This window comes from Bombus vosnesenskii, unplaced genomic scaffold (assembly GCF_011952255.1).
Source record: "Bombus vosnesenskii isolate JDL3184/JDL3185 unplaced genomic scaffold, Bvos_JDL3184-5_v1.1 scf7180000013316, whole genome shotgun sequence".
NCBI classification, from domain to species: domain Eukaryota; kingdom Metazoa; phylum Arthropoda; class Insecta; order Hymenoptera; family Apidae; genus Bombus; species Bombus vosnesenskii.
Window position 1 is genome coordinate 1,239,096 of NW_022882962.1, and position 14,683 is coordinate 1,253,778.

Genomic DNA, 14,683 nt, shown 5'->3' on the forward strand with positions numbered 1-14,683 from the left:
GTCTTGTAGACACACAGCTGTGTCTCTTTTCATAAATTCTTAATTCTACGTTTCAAGTAATTTCCGGTTAGAAAGCAATTTAACGCACGTTCCATTCCCATCGAAGAACTTCTAATTCGGACTCTCAGGAGTCATGTACGGAGGATTACGGAGACTATCGGCCACGTGCCTCCTCCGTAAACCGATAATACGATAATGGAACAGACTCATCGTCGGAATCTCAATAATTATCGACCGGATATCGGTAATACAGAATCACGTGTGAAGTTTCCGGATTTTCAATTTCTTCGTTGAAAGTAGTTTTGCAGCGACCGTGGAGACGAGTTTTTTTTTTTTTTTTAGACAAATTTGACGCGTAAACGTGCATTTTCTCACCTTCTGGCGATTTTTCGCCAAATCGTTCGTCGCGACGAAGCTCTGTTCGTGTACTAAAATGAGTTTCCTAAGAGATTGCTCGATCAACGAATTCTACTGTTCTCGCGCTATGTTCTTGCTCGTTTCGTGTAAAAGCATCTTAACTCTGCTGCGTTCTTTTCGTCGTTATCGATTCAATCGTATTTTTCCAACGATAGCAGGTATCTCAAGTTTGAAGTATGAAATGTCAAGGATCGCAGCGATGCGTTAAATTGTAACGAGCGCACTCGTAAAAGTTACAATATTCCAGTGCAAACATAAATAGCTCATTGAGAGCAGGGTACAGCATAGTTTTCTTAGATTCGCTGCATGCAAGTTGCTTCGAAGTACGTTTGTTGCGGACTATGGTTAGAGCCCAGTTATGCTCTTGCTGAATCTGCGATCTCTCGAGTCAAGGAGAATTGTGCCGGATTTGTTATTCCTTTTGTTACTCTTGTGTTGTACAATCTCCACTCGCTGCCACCACATCGTTTAAATTCGCACGGATTTTTCTCCCATATCGCTGTTTGGCTTCTCTGATTAACTCGGATCATGCGACTCGCATTCGTAGTACCACGAACTGCTATTGCACTTGCTCGGATCTTTTTCTTATTAGGATCTGTATCTTCAGAAATTCAGTCCAACAAATTTTGTAAAGTACGCGACTCGTTCGTTAGATACGTGATTTTTCTATGTGAACATTCTGCATTTATACTTATATATATCGTTGAGAATTGTGGATCTTAATCGCGGAAATAAAAGGAAAGGAACATTATATTTACACTTAGAATTCATATTAAAATAGTTTTAGATTTATTTAATAAACGATTCCCAGGATCTTCGTCGATATACATTTGCACGCGTCTCACCATCTTCCATACCACGCTGTCAATGGAACATTCATCTGTTTTTCGAGACGCTGTGTACACACATACTTCCATACACTCATATTCACATACGTGTGCCACTACTACGCGGCTAATCCAGTCTGGCACACAAAATTATACATATCTCAATATATATATATATATATATTCCATGGCAGGAAACGTGCTAAAGAGCTAAACGAATGCAACATTAACGTCGAATTAACTTAACGATACAGGCGTTCATGCGAGTGAACACGATCGAACGATTATCGCTCGCTAGTTGTTCGCCTGTTAACGTCCGCTCGGACGCCATAAATTCAGGTTTGAAAAAGGGCCAACTTCCGTCGTCGAAGTTTTTTTTCTGGCAGAGAGAGAAAGAGAGAGAGAGAGAGAGAAAGAGATAGCAATTTCAAAGTATCGATCGTCGACATCTCGATTCAGCCGTGACGAAATCGCCAACATTCGTCAGGCTTCGGTGAAACGTATTCTGACGAAGTTTCGCGACGACACGTCCACTCCACTGGACTTTTTGATTTATCGTTCAATTTCCTTTTGCATGCACGTGCGCATGCACGAACGTGTCTCTTATTCGATTAAACGCCAGCTCCGCGTATTATCGTACTTTATTAACCATGCTCCTTGTCCCTTCGGTTACCCTTTTCGTTTCCGTGTCTGATTACGCTTAATCGTTTCAGGAAGACATCCGAAGAAAGTTAAGTGGCAATCGTACTTACAGCCAATTACGAAAGTCTACATATACTTGTCGAATTTTGTGTATCTGATGCACCGAAGAAATTAGGAACTTCGGTGTCGGTACAATTGTTATTAATGGTATTTCTAAAAGCAATTAATTAAAGAAATTAAAACGTTTATCCGACAAATATTTCAGGATAAAATTATATCAGGAATTACGACAATTTTCCCAAACACCAAGCAGATTTTTATGGTTTTTTATGGTTTCAAATAGATACGACAGTCGTATTCAATAATTTACCATTTTCGCGTTCTTTTCTATATCTTTTCTTTTTTTCTTATTCATTTTCTCATCGAAGATGAAATCGCGAATAAATTGCGTTAAATTTCAACGATACGTGTCTTAATGTATCAACAGAATTAATAGAATAATTGTTTATAATTGTTATTACAATGTCTTATACCTAAAAGGTGTATATAAACTTTTATGGCTGTCTGTATATCGTTTAAGCTTCTCGCTCTTATTTATTTAATCCATCTACGCGACAATTTTTATAGATCGACATGGACAATCTTGCCATAGTCTAAGTTTAGAAGTTTCGTTTAATTCAGTCTGAAAACACATAGATCGATTTACGACTTCTCGATCGTTAACCACAGTCGGAAGAAAGAAATATTTCGCTTCTGATGGCACGGAAACCTGCGATGGCAAGCGCAAGGCGACATAATGATAGCGAAATGGTCTCTTTGCAGAACGGTATAAGTGGCAGCGGTGCACCTTAATGTCGTTTGTTTCGTGAGTGATTTTCCAGGTACTCGAATTTCTTGCGAAAGTGAAATAAACAAGTTGGCGGAGTTGCGAAGTTCGGAGAACTCGAGGCCAGGGTGGTTTGGCGGTTTGATTGGTTTTATTGGGAAAATTGACATAGTTCAAAACACGAAAGTTCGATTAGCGTAAACATGGAAAACTCGACTGCTTTAAAAGTTCCAACGCGCGATCGACTTTAAGGCACGAGTCGTTCAATTCGAACGATTGAATATTTTTATTCTCTAATTTCTTCTCGCAACCGGAACAGCTTTAACCTACACGCATAAAACAGCGTCGTAATAGTAGCAGAAATACGAAGTTAATGGTCGGTAGTTTGAGAATGAGGCAAGTTTTTCGCGTTGTTAACACGCTGCGATGTTTAAAGAGGAACGATAACGGAGGCGTGTGTGGTCGCGTGGGTGAGAGATGGTTGTTGGAGAATATACACGTCCCTTGGTACGTACGTAGATAGACGTCCTCGAGGATGGACAGGGTATGGCAAGTGAGAATTCAGAGTGAACTTTTAGAGAGCACAGCAAGCAGGACGAACGTGCAGTGAGTTTGGAATTTTAGAGTACAGTACGTGGTGAATCGGTTGTTTTCATATTTATCTTATTGTTGACAGCTTACGGCGAATATACGGTACATAAATGTAACTTGGCGCGGTAACTTGATAACGTTGCACGAGTAATAAATTCATTACACAGGTACGGAAGATTTACATATCTTGCGGTACAAAGTCGATAGGGTATATCACGACAAATACGTCGACGATGGATCGACACACGCATTAGGCATAGATTTTACCATCTTTCGAGTGACGCGCTTTGACCCAGTGGAATGAGAATGTTCAATTAGTTAGGAGGAGAAGCCAATTACGCGAAATTACGCGTACCCATGCGTTTGTCGATCATTGAGTTTTCGAAATGAGACGAAGCTCGATAGACACCGGTTCCAATTTCCCGTGATACGGGATAGACGATGTACGATAGACATGTTTACGAAGATGAGGTATTACACGAGTGAAATTTCGCGATTAGCTTGGCTGTAACGGCTACGCAGGATGACTCGTGCAATATCTTTCCAACGAAACCAATTTCCGACTCTGTGGTCGTATAAAACGCGCAAGGGCAACCACGTGCTACCGTGCTGCGTCACGAGCCGAAAATCACGGCACGATTTCTTCGTGATCCTTTATAGATTGGATTTTAGATGCATAAAAAGGTTGTCCGGTGGAAGATACGAAACGAAGAAGCTACCCGTGTGTCAATGAAAAATACGCGTTTGAAAAGATCCATCGGCCGTTTTCACGAATAAGAAACGAACGTTGGAACGAAGTAGAAATGTTCGTACTTGCGAGTGTTTTGGGATGAATGCGTTTTTGCTTCGTCTCTTTTAAAGACAGTAATCGCGTGGGAAACGCGTTTTTAATCGTTGTCCAACGCGAAGCAAACGATCACGCGACAACCTTGATGGTAACGATGATCGTAACATGTGCACGCACTTTCATCGTATTACGGTCATTGATCATAGATACGAATTGATAAATGGCTCTAAAATGCGAGTACGAAGAGTTGGAAGAATATTATTACTGTCATTACGGAGTCGAGGTATCGCGTTTCAATGTCACGATCGCTATCGTTATCATCAAGGTCGACGATAAATTTGGCACTTGTTACAGGATAGGCTATTATACGGTCGTTACGAAAAGTATTGGCATAGCATCGTGTTTGTTGCAGCATTCATATACTGATTAATTAGTTTCAAACGTAGGCTGATTAATTAGTTTCAAATGTAGCAGTATCTTTATACGGCTGTAAAAATTCGGTACATCGAGAGTGGAATATAGAACCCGCCAAGAGAAGACGATTCGTTGAAAAATTAACGGTACGCGCAAAGTACCATTTTCCGCAGTCATCGTTCGTACATTAGGTTCAAGCGTATTAAATATAAATCATTCGTTCGTCGATATAAATACGTTTATGAGATACGATCGAGATGAACGAGTAGACGATTCGCAAAAGGATTACGAATGGGTCTCTTGGACGCGTCTTTTAACGAGATTCTTCACATTCCATACAGTCGTTTATCAGTGTCCGATATACCACGTATCCGTAGTCTGTCGTAATTAACACGTTCGATACCGATACCGATCGTTATCTGCTCTTCGCACACGTTGTTAACGCACGCTGTTAACACGGCTCACGACATTGCCAGGGATACTGGCGTTTTTTCCTAAACTCTACGTGTGGAAATTTCGTTGTCTATCACCGTCGTAGGAAAGCGTCGCGGGCCTGGAATTTCCAACGATAAGAACACTCGTAAGGAATACTCGTGACGTTTCAGTGGGAAGAGAATTCGTGGACAAGCAAAATCTGAAAGGAGTCGCGCGTTTCGGTAGAACTCGATTCACTCGCCGATTCCATTTGCCGCAACGAAATTTTAGTTTAGTCGCGGAACACAAGCGTTTCGACTAACTCGGTTATTCGGTCAACTCGGAGAAATTTCGTCAACTTTATCGCTGCAAGGACTGGAAGAGATTCGCATCTTTTACGCTCGCATATTTGACTAGTAGCAGTTGCGGCAACGGATATTTCACGAATCTCGCGTCTCTACCGTGCCACGCTTCCTATTTGAAACAGCTGCGCTATATATTCGCGTCGATATAGCACGAAAGCTCGAAAGGTCCATTTATCTTGGCGCACACGCTATATGACGAACGCGAACCGTCCGTGTGTATGCGAAGGATCTGTTCCTTGGTCGTTGTTCTCGCCGTTTTATTTCCTATTCGAGTAAAAGAAATTGGATTAAGAGCGACTACTGGCACGGTTCGACCAACGCGCGACTCTAGCGTTGAATAAACCTAAACTATGTCAGATGTCGGATAGACGAAAGTAATTCGCGAATAAGGTTGTAGTAAAGTATTTGAAGATTTCGTGTCATAAAAGATAGACTTAAACCTCATCGACGATGTACATTTTCCGATTCTTTCTTCGACGAGGCCTGATACATAGTCTGATAAACGTCGATTAAATAGATTCGAATCTTTCTTACGTATTTAAAAAAGAGGAGCGTTACTTTGAAGTGGAGTGGAGATTAAACGCGACATATGCCACTCGAATATCAACATTTTCCATCTTTTTTCACATTATCAATGTGGTAACTTAAATGGGTCTTAGAGTAAGGACAAGTAATGATGTTTTATTTGCAGTTCAGTTTAGTTTAACAAGCAATACTCAATACAAAAAACTGATTACAATATCGTCGTACGTCTTATAATCATACTCGGCTCTCAACTTCCCGATTCATACTCTCTGGCTTCTCCACTGACTCTCTCTGACTTCTCAACTGACACACTGCGACTTCTCAACTGACTTCTCCACCGACACTATCGCTTCTAAACTGACGCTCTGACCGTTCTAGCATCCCTTTGTCTCTTCTTAGGTCCACCACGCTCGTTGCCAGGGTCACGTAGGCCTTTTCTACAAAACTATACAATTGAAAGACCGACGACACATTGATGGACCCGACGCTGTTCGCTCTCGCGACGTTGTTCATGGTTAACTCGATGTTTCTTAGGCCCTTTTCCACGATACTACATCAATATTATATTATATCTTATTTTCTATTCTCTTATACTTTGTTCTCGATATTCCTTGTATACTTGTACGTTCTTTTCTTCCTTTTTCTATCTATTATTTATCTATTGTTCTACTTTCTGTCTCCTAAGTTCATCTTTTGCATCTATGCGGGTTTATCTTGTGAAAGTAAATAAATAAATATTCGAATCCTTTATGGACAGGATCTGTTAGATTGTCCGGAAAGTTTCCTTCGTTTTATGAGGAAATAATAGACGCACAACGTTTTTTGTCTTATATTATTTTCTCGAATTACGTGCGATCCATTTCGTTCTGTCGAGATAAACACCGCGACGTTTCACATACTTGATTTCACGTTTGTACGAAGGTGCACTGTTGTAAAAAGCACGTTTGCGAAAGAAAGACAGTTCGCGGACAACCTAATACTTGAAAAATGAAAAATACACTGGCAAGCAGAATCGAACGAACATTGGTCGAACACAGGTTTGAAAGTTTATGCGAATCTTAACAGAAATTCTGCAACTTCGTAAAACCATGTTTCTCGAAACTCGCGAATACTCGTTCCGAGGTTCGAAAACAGCTCGCGATGATGTAATACTTTGCAAGCGTAGCTGTTAATAAACCGTCATACATTACGAGTGCTATTGGAATTTTGTGAAGTAAAGCTCCGATATCGGATTTGGTTCGGATTTGTCGAACTTGATCCCATTACTGCCGATACATACGTTGTGTCACCGATAACAACGTTCCTTTCGAGGTAACGCGGCTGAAGTAAACGGTTCGCTAGACGATCATCGAAATCGATACGGTGTAACGTGTTAATTGCCGATCGGCCGAATCGGACCAAGTTTCGGATCTGGGTCAATTGGCTGCGCTCGCCAAGTCTGTATATTCGCGCGAGCTTTCGATGCTGCGACGCGTCGAAAGGGTCCCCGTTTGAACGTTGCAAAATATACGGCGAGAAACGTGTCTGTCGAACGAGCACAGCGCAAGTTTCTCCTCCTCTCGCCTTTACCGCCAATTTGCAAAATATCGAAAAATCGACTCCACTTCGTTTGTCCCATCTTATCCCAGATTTGTCGCTTTAAACACCTTTTAAGTCGTTCGCGTCCTCGTTCGACTCTCTGGCTTATTCGATCTGTTTATCGTCGTTCCCGATATACCTGCTGGGTCCTTCAAAGGGGAATCGACCTTTGTCTTGCGGAAAATGTGTTTTTATTACGATCAAATTTCGCGGAACTCGATAATTGGCTCGCAGCAGCCGACAGTAAGGCAGTCGAGAATGAGCAGTCGAGTGGAACAGTGGTGTTGTATCGTATTGGACTGTATCGTGTTGTATGTATGTATATATGTTGTTACTATTATTTGCACGTAAATATATAGTATGCGTTGTAAGTATTTGGACACTCTGTAACGTTAGTTTAAATCCAATGCTTTCAAGCGGCTCTCATTTTTCAATTATTTTATTTCAAATCTGTTTATTCGCGGGCCCCCTATAACGTAAACTTAACTAAACGAAGTCAAATTCATTAATGTTTTGCAATAATCCTAACGAGTAGCGTAAATTACTAGCTTGTTCCAAAGGTGTATATTATTTGTATTATATTATAAATTCAATAAGATATAATTGCAATAACTTAGGACTAGTCCTAATACTTACAGCCGACAGTGTATACGTATAACAAGTTTGTTAAATTCTGTCGTTTTGGATACTCCAAATACGCCGAAAAATATAAAAGAATCCTTCGTTGAGAACATTTCGAAGAACAAGAAGAACCTCGACCGGCCTGTCGTTTCTTTATGAACTGCGTATCGAGCGATTAAATTTCTTTGCAATTTATCGGTGGAATGCAAGTACATGGGTATCACGGAGCATTACAATTTTCCATTGCAGCCATACAGTGTGCTTTACAAGAGGATCTGCGAAGAGTATTCGGTCTAACACGGCTGGTACGTGAACGTCTGGAATAGAATTTGCGAACAACATTATTGCGGCTCGCTGTACGTATACCCGGAAAATCCTCTCGTAGCTGTCCGGGTTAGGAACGGTGTAATCGTTAAGAGCACGCGTATACGTGCGTGTACGTGCAAGTGGAACGCGGATATCGGAGATTCGAATCGACACTTGCCCCGTTTCATCGCGAAACGCCATGGCACGGAGTGACGTTTCTATCTAAGCCCGTGTAACGTTCTTCCTAGGGCTGCGATAGGCAACACCGAAATTACGGCTGCAACGCGAGAAATATAATATATCGCATCGGTCGTGTCTATCACGACTCGATCGTGAACTCGTTCCCTTTTCGACCATACGCGTCGTATCGAATGTTACTTTTTACCAATTTTCTACACGTCCGATTGTAACGCGCAGCGAAAAGACGATGAAAAGAAACACGGGAATCGACGAAGAAGCGAATAACGGGGATAGTGGACTGGCTGGCGAACGTGTTTCGACGCATACCCTACACAATTTTTATGTTCATATCGTACGACGTGTTATACAGGGTGATTGGTAACTGGTGGTACAAGCGGAAAGGGGGTGATTCTATGCGAAAAAAGAAGTCGAAAATATAGAATAAAAATTTTTTTTAATTTTTCCATCGAGACAACGATCTACAGTGAGATCCGTTATAACGAGACGCGATAAAGTGCACGCGTACCAAGCGAAAATTCAAAGTCGATTTTCCCGAAAACAAAGCCTCGAACGAAAAATTTTTATTCTATATTTTCGACTTCTTTTTTTCGCGTAGAATCACCCCCTTTCCGCTTGTACCACCAGTTACCAACCACCCTGTATAAGAAATAGTGAAATTTCATTAGCGCTGTGACAAGGCGCGACTGTTGTCCGAAAATTGTATAATAGAAATTACAAGATATTTTTTTGGAAATATATATATATATCTAGTAATACATACGGTATGAATAGCTGGAAGCACGTTAAGTACGATACCATTGAATATCGGGATTTATTAATGGATGATGGACCGTTTAAACGCTTTTGTCATCCACACGTATCTTGCAATTTTCGCATGTAATTTCAGATTCGTTTCATGCTTTACAAATCGACGATACAGTCTCGAGTCTCGTTACGATGCTGATGAAATTTCAAAATGTTTAGCATATCACACGTAATATATTCATAAAGTGTGTCTGCAAGTGTTTGAATACTTTCGTGTATAATAGAAGGACAGTATCTCCTCTATACGACGTGGATCGATGGAATTTTTAATTAGCGGATCTCGTTGGTGTTTGCGATGGATAAAATCGAATCCTAAAACGGAAAATATCGAAATAACGAGGGAACGAGGAACGGAGTAAAAACGGTCGTAATAATCGCAAACAGGGATTCTAGCGTTAATTTCGTAAACTACAATCGCGGTCGATCGAAAAAAAAAAAAAAAAAAAAGAAAAAAATACAAAATTTCGTTCCGTAGCGAAACACCTGCGAACGATCAACCTAATTCCATCGGTGCAATTGACCACGTGAAAAATTAGTTTATCGTTGTATCCCCTTCGTCGGGGTTAGTTCCGCTGGCCTTGATCCGATGTCATCTTCCTATTCCGACCATGTTGGCAAACGCTATTACGTGATATTGCACGAACCGAATGCAGGGTCGATCGAATTAACCGAAGAACTTACATTACCGTCGAAGTTTCGAGCAAGGTCGCTTGCCAATTTATTTCAAGACCCGTGTGTTTAGTCCGCTCGTCCCTGTCGATTACGTCGAATAAAAGAAATCACTGTCGACGTTAAACGTTTATTCCGCTTCCGTATTTTAATATTATAAGAGACTCCGAGTGGAGAAACGAAGAGGGAAGGGTGTAAACAATATTCTAATGCAAAGCAAACACGTGTAAGAATTTGACGATTGAGATTCGACGATCGAGTCCCGTTGAGAATGTCATGGACGGAAGATACGAAGATCGTGCGTCTGCGGAGATACAGCTCGTACACGGCTCGAGGGCAGGCGCCGTCGGTCCGTAAAAAAGAGAAATTGCAACAGTGAAACGTCAGGGACTGGTAGGATTGGTAGGTAAAATACGACACGATATCTCTCATCGTGCGAAGGACTGCCGTAGGCGGCACTTTTCAAGAAGCTCTCGTCATGATAGCAGAGGAGAGTCGCGGCTTCGTTCGCGAGACTCTCTTTTCGTCGTTCACGGACTTTCCCTTAAAATTCTTTCTCTCCTATTTATCGCGATTTCGCGTTGTCCTCCCTCGGGAAAAATTACAGAGCAGCCAACGTGACTACGTTGCCTCTTTGTTCGTTCGCTATTTCGTTGCACACAGATACGACGTCGCTGCTACTGCAGCCGCTGCAACCCGAGAGGAATAAATCGTTGGCTCGTGTTTCGTTCTATCGGGACGCGATAGAATCGATGAATGAATATACTCGATACACGCGTCGACTCAACGGCGCTCGCCGTTATCGAGTTGACGAACGGGGTCTATGTCTTGTACGTGTGCTATGAAATCGCATTTTTAGTAGGCTGTTAAGATGCATCGGATAGATAAGATTTATAACGCGGATTCCAGGATCCTTGGATTTTCGCGATAGCTGTTCGTTCGTCGTTTCGCGCCGACGGTTTCAGATCGAGTTGCTTTCTAAAGGTTTTCTCGTATTTTATACGTGTACGTACATACAGTCGTTACAAAAAGATTCGTACGCCGTTGTATTTATTATAGCGTTGATGTATCGATTAATCGAGTCCAAGTATATCGTGTTCCGTGCTTTCATACTTTCGTACGACAAGGAAATTTAATGCCGCGAATACGAAACGCGAGACGTAATGAAAAATGTAAGGTACAAATACTTTTCGTAGCTATTTTATTTCTGACGCGATTTTTCATTGAAACGTACAACAAATAATTATAACGACAATTTAAATCTTTTATTCCGAGGATATAACTAATCGGGAAATAACGAAGAGTATAAATTCCGTAATAAATTAGCGCAAGAGTCGTGTGCACCGTGCGTGCTATCGGTTACACGGCTGAAATGCAATTAACTTCAACTTCAACTCGTGGTATCGTGGCAACTGCTTCGCGTATGCCGTTTCAATGTAAACTTCTGGCAAAGTGGCATCGTAGAATGGCTAATCTGTATGTGCGATTCAGTTACAAGTCGGTTGAACGTATTTATGTATTTAACGAAAGCTATTTGATTTTGAATATTTATAATAACGCCTGTGTCAAATTGCCAGTGAATCGATAAATCGCGTAGTCGATAATTCAAAGAAACTGTACGTTTGAACGAAAAGATTTATGCAGCCATCTACATAAAAGTAATTTCATATTTTAGCGTGTAAAATAACGGTGTAGATTTTTCAACTTTTAACGCGTGTTGGAGGATACGCTTTATCAAAGGAAGTTGTAACGTAAATGAATCCTGTTTACGACGTTACGCGAGTTTAGAAAAGGAAACGCCGTAGCGAACGCAATTAAAACTACTTGCTTAGCGAGTGATACGAGTATTTGAAATTTTAAACGTAAACAAATGCTAATGGGGCTTTACGAACTTCCGAAATGTAATTACCATCTTTTTTTCACAGGCACGCTTCGCTCGTTTGTTTCAGCCGGATGACAAGGTAAAGCAGGAACACGCACGGTAAACTTTGAATCGAACCTACAACTAGATTCGACTATGGAAGAAATCGCATGGAACTTGATATTGTAAATATCGAAAATAACATTGCAGAACCAACTTGGCCAGACGAATTTTCCTTTCATTTCTGAAATTTTTCGCCTTCCTATATCATGCCAAACGCTCAACTCAAATAACACTGATTTCTTTCTTTCATTTACACTTCTTATCAGTGATCAATGGAACTTGGTATTTCCATTCTACGGGCTACGATCTCGGAATCAAACGCGATTCTCTATCTGTTCTTTTTACGAACAAGCTTCGCAAATGTCTGCGGAGTTTGAATCTCGGTATTATCTTCCTTTCTGTAATGTTCTTCCTGTTTCTCCTTCGAGTCCTTGGAAGGGTATTCCGTTTGGTTTCTCTTCGGCGGAATAACGCGAACACGTTTATCCAGTCGGCATGAATCAACCGATTACGGTAACGAAATTCTAATAAATTCAAAGTCGTAAGAAAATGAGCGTTTTCGGGTGAAAATTACACGGGGCAGCATATTCGTACGTTGTTTCCAGGGAAGTTGGATCACTACGGGTCGACAGCATCGTTCGTCGACGAGACAAAACCTATGAATTTGTTTAACGATGGCGAGAGTTGATTTTATCGCATGCGCGTCAGAAACGTGGAATTTAAGGGGTCGAGTGTCGTTAGTTTGGCGTGTAAATAGAAACTCGTTGGTTTACTGTAAACTACAACGTAAATAGGATCGGATATAAGCGTTGGTAAGATGTGGCAAAATACAGAGTCTTTGAAGAACGTACGCTCGAAGGGAACGAGTATGAGAAGAACTTTGGAGTGTCGAAGCTCGACTGTTGCCAATTATCGGCTGAAAATGAAACTTTAATACAAAGTAAGAAGAACACGTTCTAATTTGTTTAATTGTTTGTTCCGAGAGAAGACGTTCCGAGTCGTTCTATTTAACATTATACTCGAAGTGATCGCTACGCAAATTCATACCTTTGAGAAGATGATTAAGAAAGTAGAATCTTACTGGATAATTGTCTTATCTATCAAGCATTACAGATAACGTTGTACCTTGCGTATTTCATCTATTTTTCCACATTACGTATGTTCAATTTTCCACTTTCGAGTTTCCTGTAAATACATGCAAATCCGCAGCTTAACTCGAAGAAAACGTATCCAATGATAACCATCGATCGAGCCCATCAGAGATAGTAGAAAAAGAGAAAAGGAATGTATTGGGTTGGCAACTAAGTGATCGCGGATTTTGTCAATACCACCTAATGAAGAAGAGCTACGAAACTGGAGAGACAATGAAGCTTGTTAAAATTTAATCTCGAAATTAAGATTAATAATCTGTGGAAGACGCAATGTTCGTGTTGAAATAATATTATGTGATATTTATTAAACAATTATTACAGGAAATATAAGTGTGTTGTGGAATGTAGACAGTTGGCTAGTTATTCTCAGACTGACTGACTCAGTGACCCATGGCCCTCGAAAAGGTTTTGAACCCCACTCTCTATGCAGTAACGAGCGTGACCTGTGTAGATGTCTGTGTGGCGTCACATGTGCCACGGAACCTTCTAGTAGCTTCTCGACGTGCCCAATGTTCCATCCATATCCTTACGCTTCTTCCGCCGAATTCTCGAAAGAGCATGCACGCGCTAGCCGCCGTGGTACATCTCACGAACGCACGCTAATGGGAATATCGCTGGGCAACGAAGGGAAGAATCCGTTCGATCAATCACCTCATCTGTATGCGATTAATATCGTTGTACTCCAACAAAGCTCATAATTCGCTAATAATTTTATCCACGAAATGCAATGAAACTAACTCGTCCAAACATCTGCAAAGTCGATTTCACTGTGTTTTAGCTTCCACTCCTATCAAACCTGGTCGCGACGTGTCTCGTTTAAAACGGTAAGAGCCGCCGGATTTCGTATAATAAAATTATTTCGTTCGCAGAGACAGGACGTGCACACGTTTACGACTCGACTATGTAGAGGTTACTCATATTATGATACGAAGTTCGAAGGCAAACGATGGAAAGTGTTAGGAGTATCTTGATGTGGCGTTTGCGTAATGGTTATAAGCGGAGCCCGTTTCGCTATAACGATTTATAATCACTCGTATTAATATTTTCATTAACGAAAACTGAAGACTAATTAGAACGGGGCAATTTATCAATGTAGCAAATATACGGCATTCGAGCATTGCACCTCGCGTTTTGCGCTCGATCAATCTTCATTAATTATGCCATCAGTTTACATCGTCAGCTACGTTACGTATCGTGTTAGCCGAACGAGTAATTAATTTTGCCAACTTTCTCCGATGTTTTACATACGAATCGTGCTCGTTTCTGTACTCGTTAAGCGTCGTCCATTCGCGGGTTCAGTGTAAATTATGGTACTCGTTGTTTAAAAAGTTTGCCTGTAGGAAAAAGTTTCGAAATCTTCAATTCGTCGAATAACACTCTCGCGATTATCGTTGTTCGATGTAGAAATTGCCAAGGCAGAGCTAGAACATCGGTGAATTGGAGTAGCGTGAAGAACGAAATTAAAAAGTATGAGAAAAAGAAAAGGAAACACGCGGATCTTAGTAAACGATTTCGTGGAATTCTGTTTAAACTGGCGTTTGTTTGCGACAACGATGGTTCTACCGGCAAATTATTTAATTCCCAGATCGACAACTCGGTAATTGTTTTCGCATGTTTGCCA

General features: G+C 41.0%; 1 protein-coding gene across 2 annotated transcripts in view; it reads left to right on the forward strand.

The window, feature by feature from the left end:
* LOC117235479 (heparan sulfate glucosamine 3-O-sulfotransferase 5) overlaps positions 1 to 14,683 on the forward strand; it is a 150,167-nt gene that overhangs the window by 42,471 nt on the left and 93,013 nt on the right. Inside the window, exon 3 of one of the 2 annotated variants that reach the window (XM_033497533.1) lies at positions 11,937 to 11,948. The exons of the other annotated variant lie outside the window; for it this stretch is intronic. The gene's annotated coding sequence lies outside the window, so the exon portion shown is untranslated. The remainder of the gene's footprint in view (positions 1 to 11,936; positions 11,949 to 14,683) is intronic. 2 annotated transcript variants of the gene reach the window in all.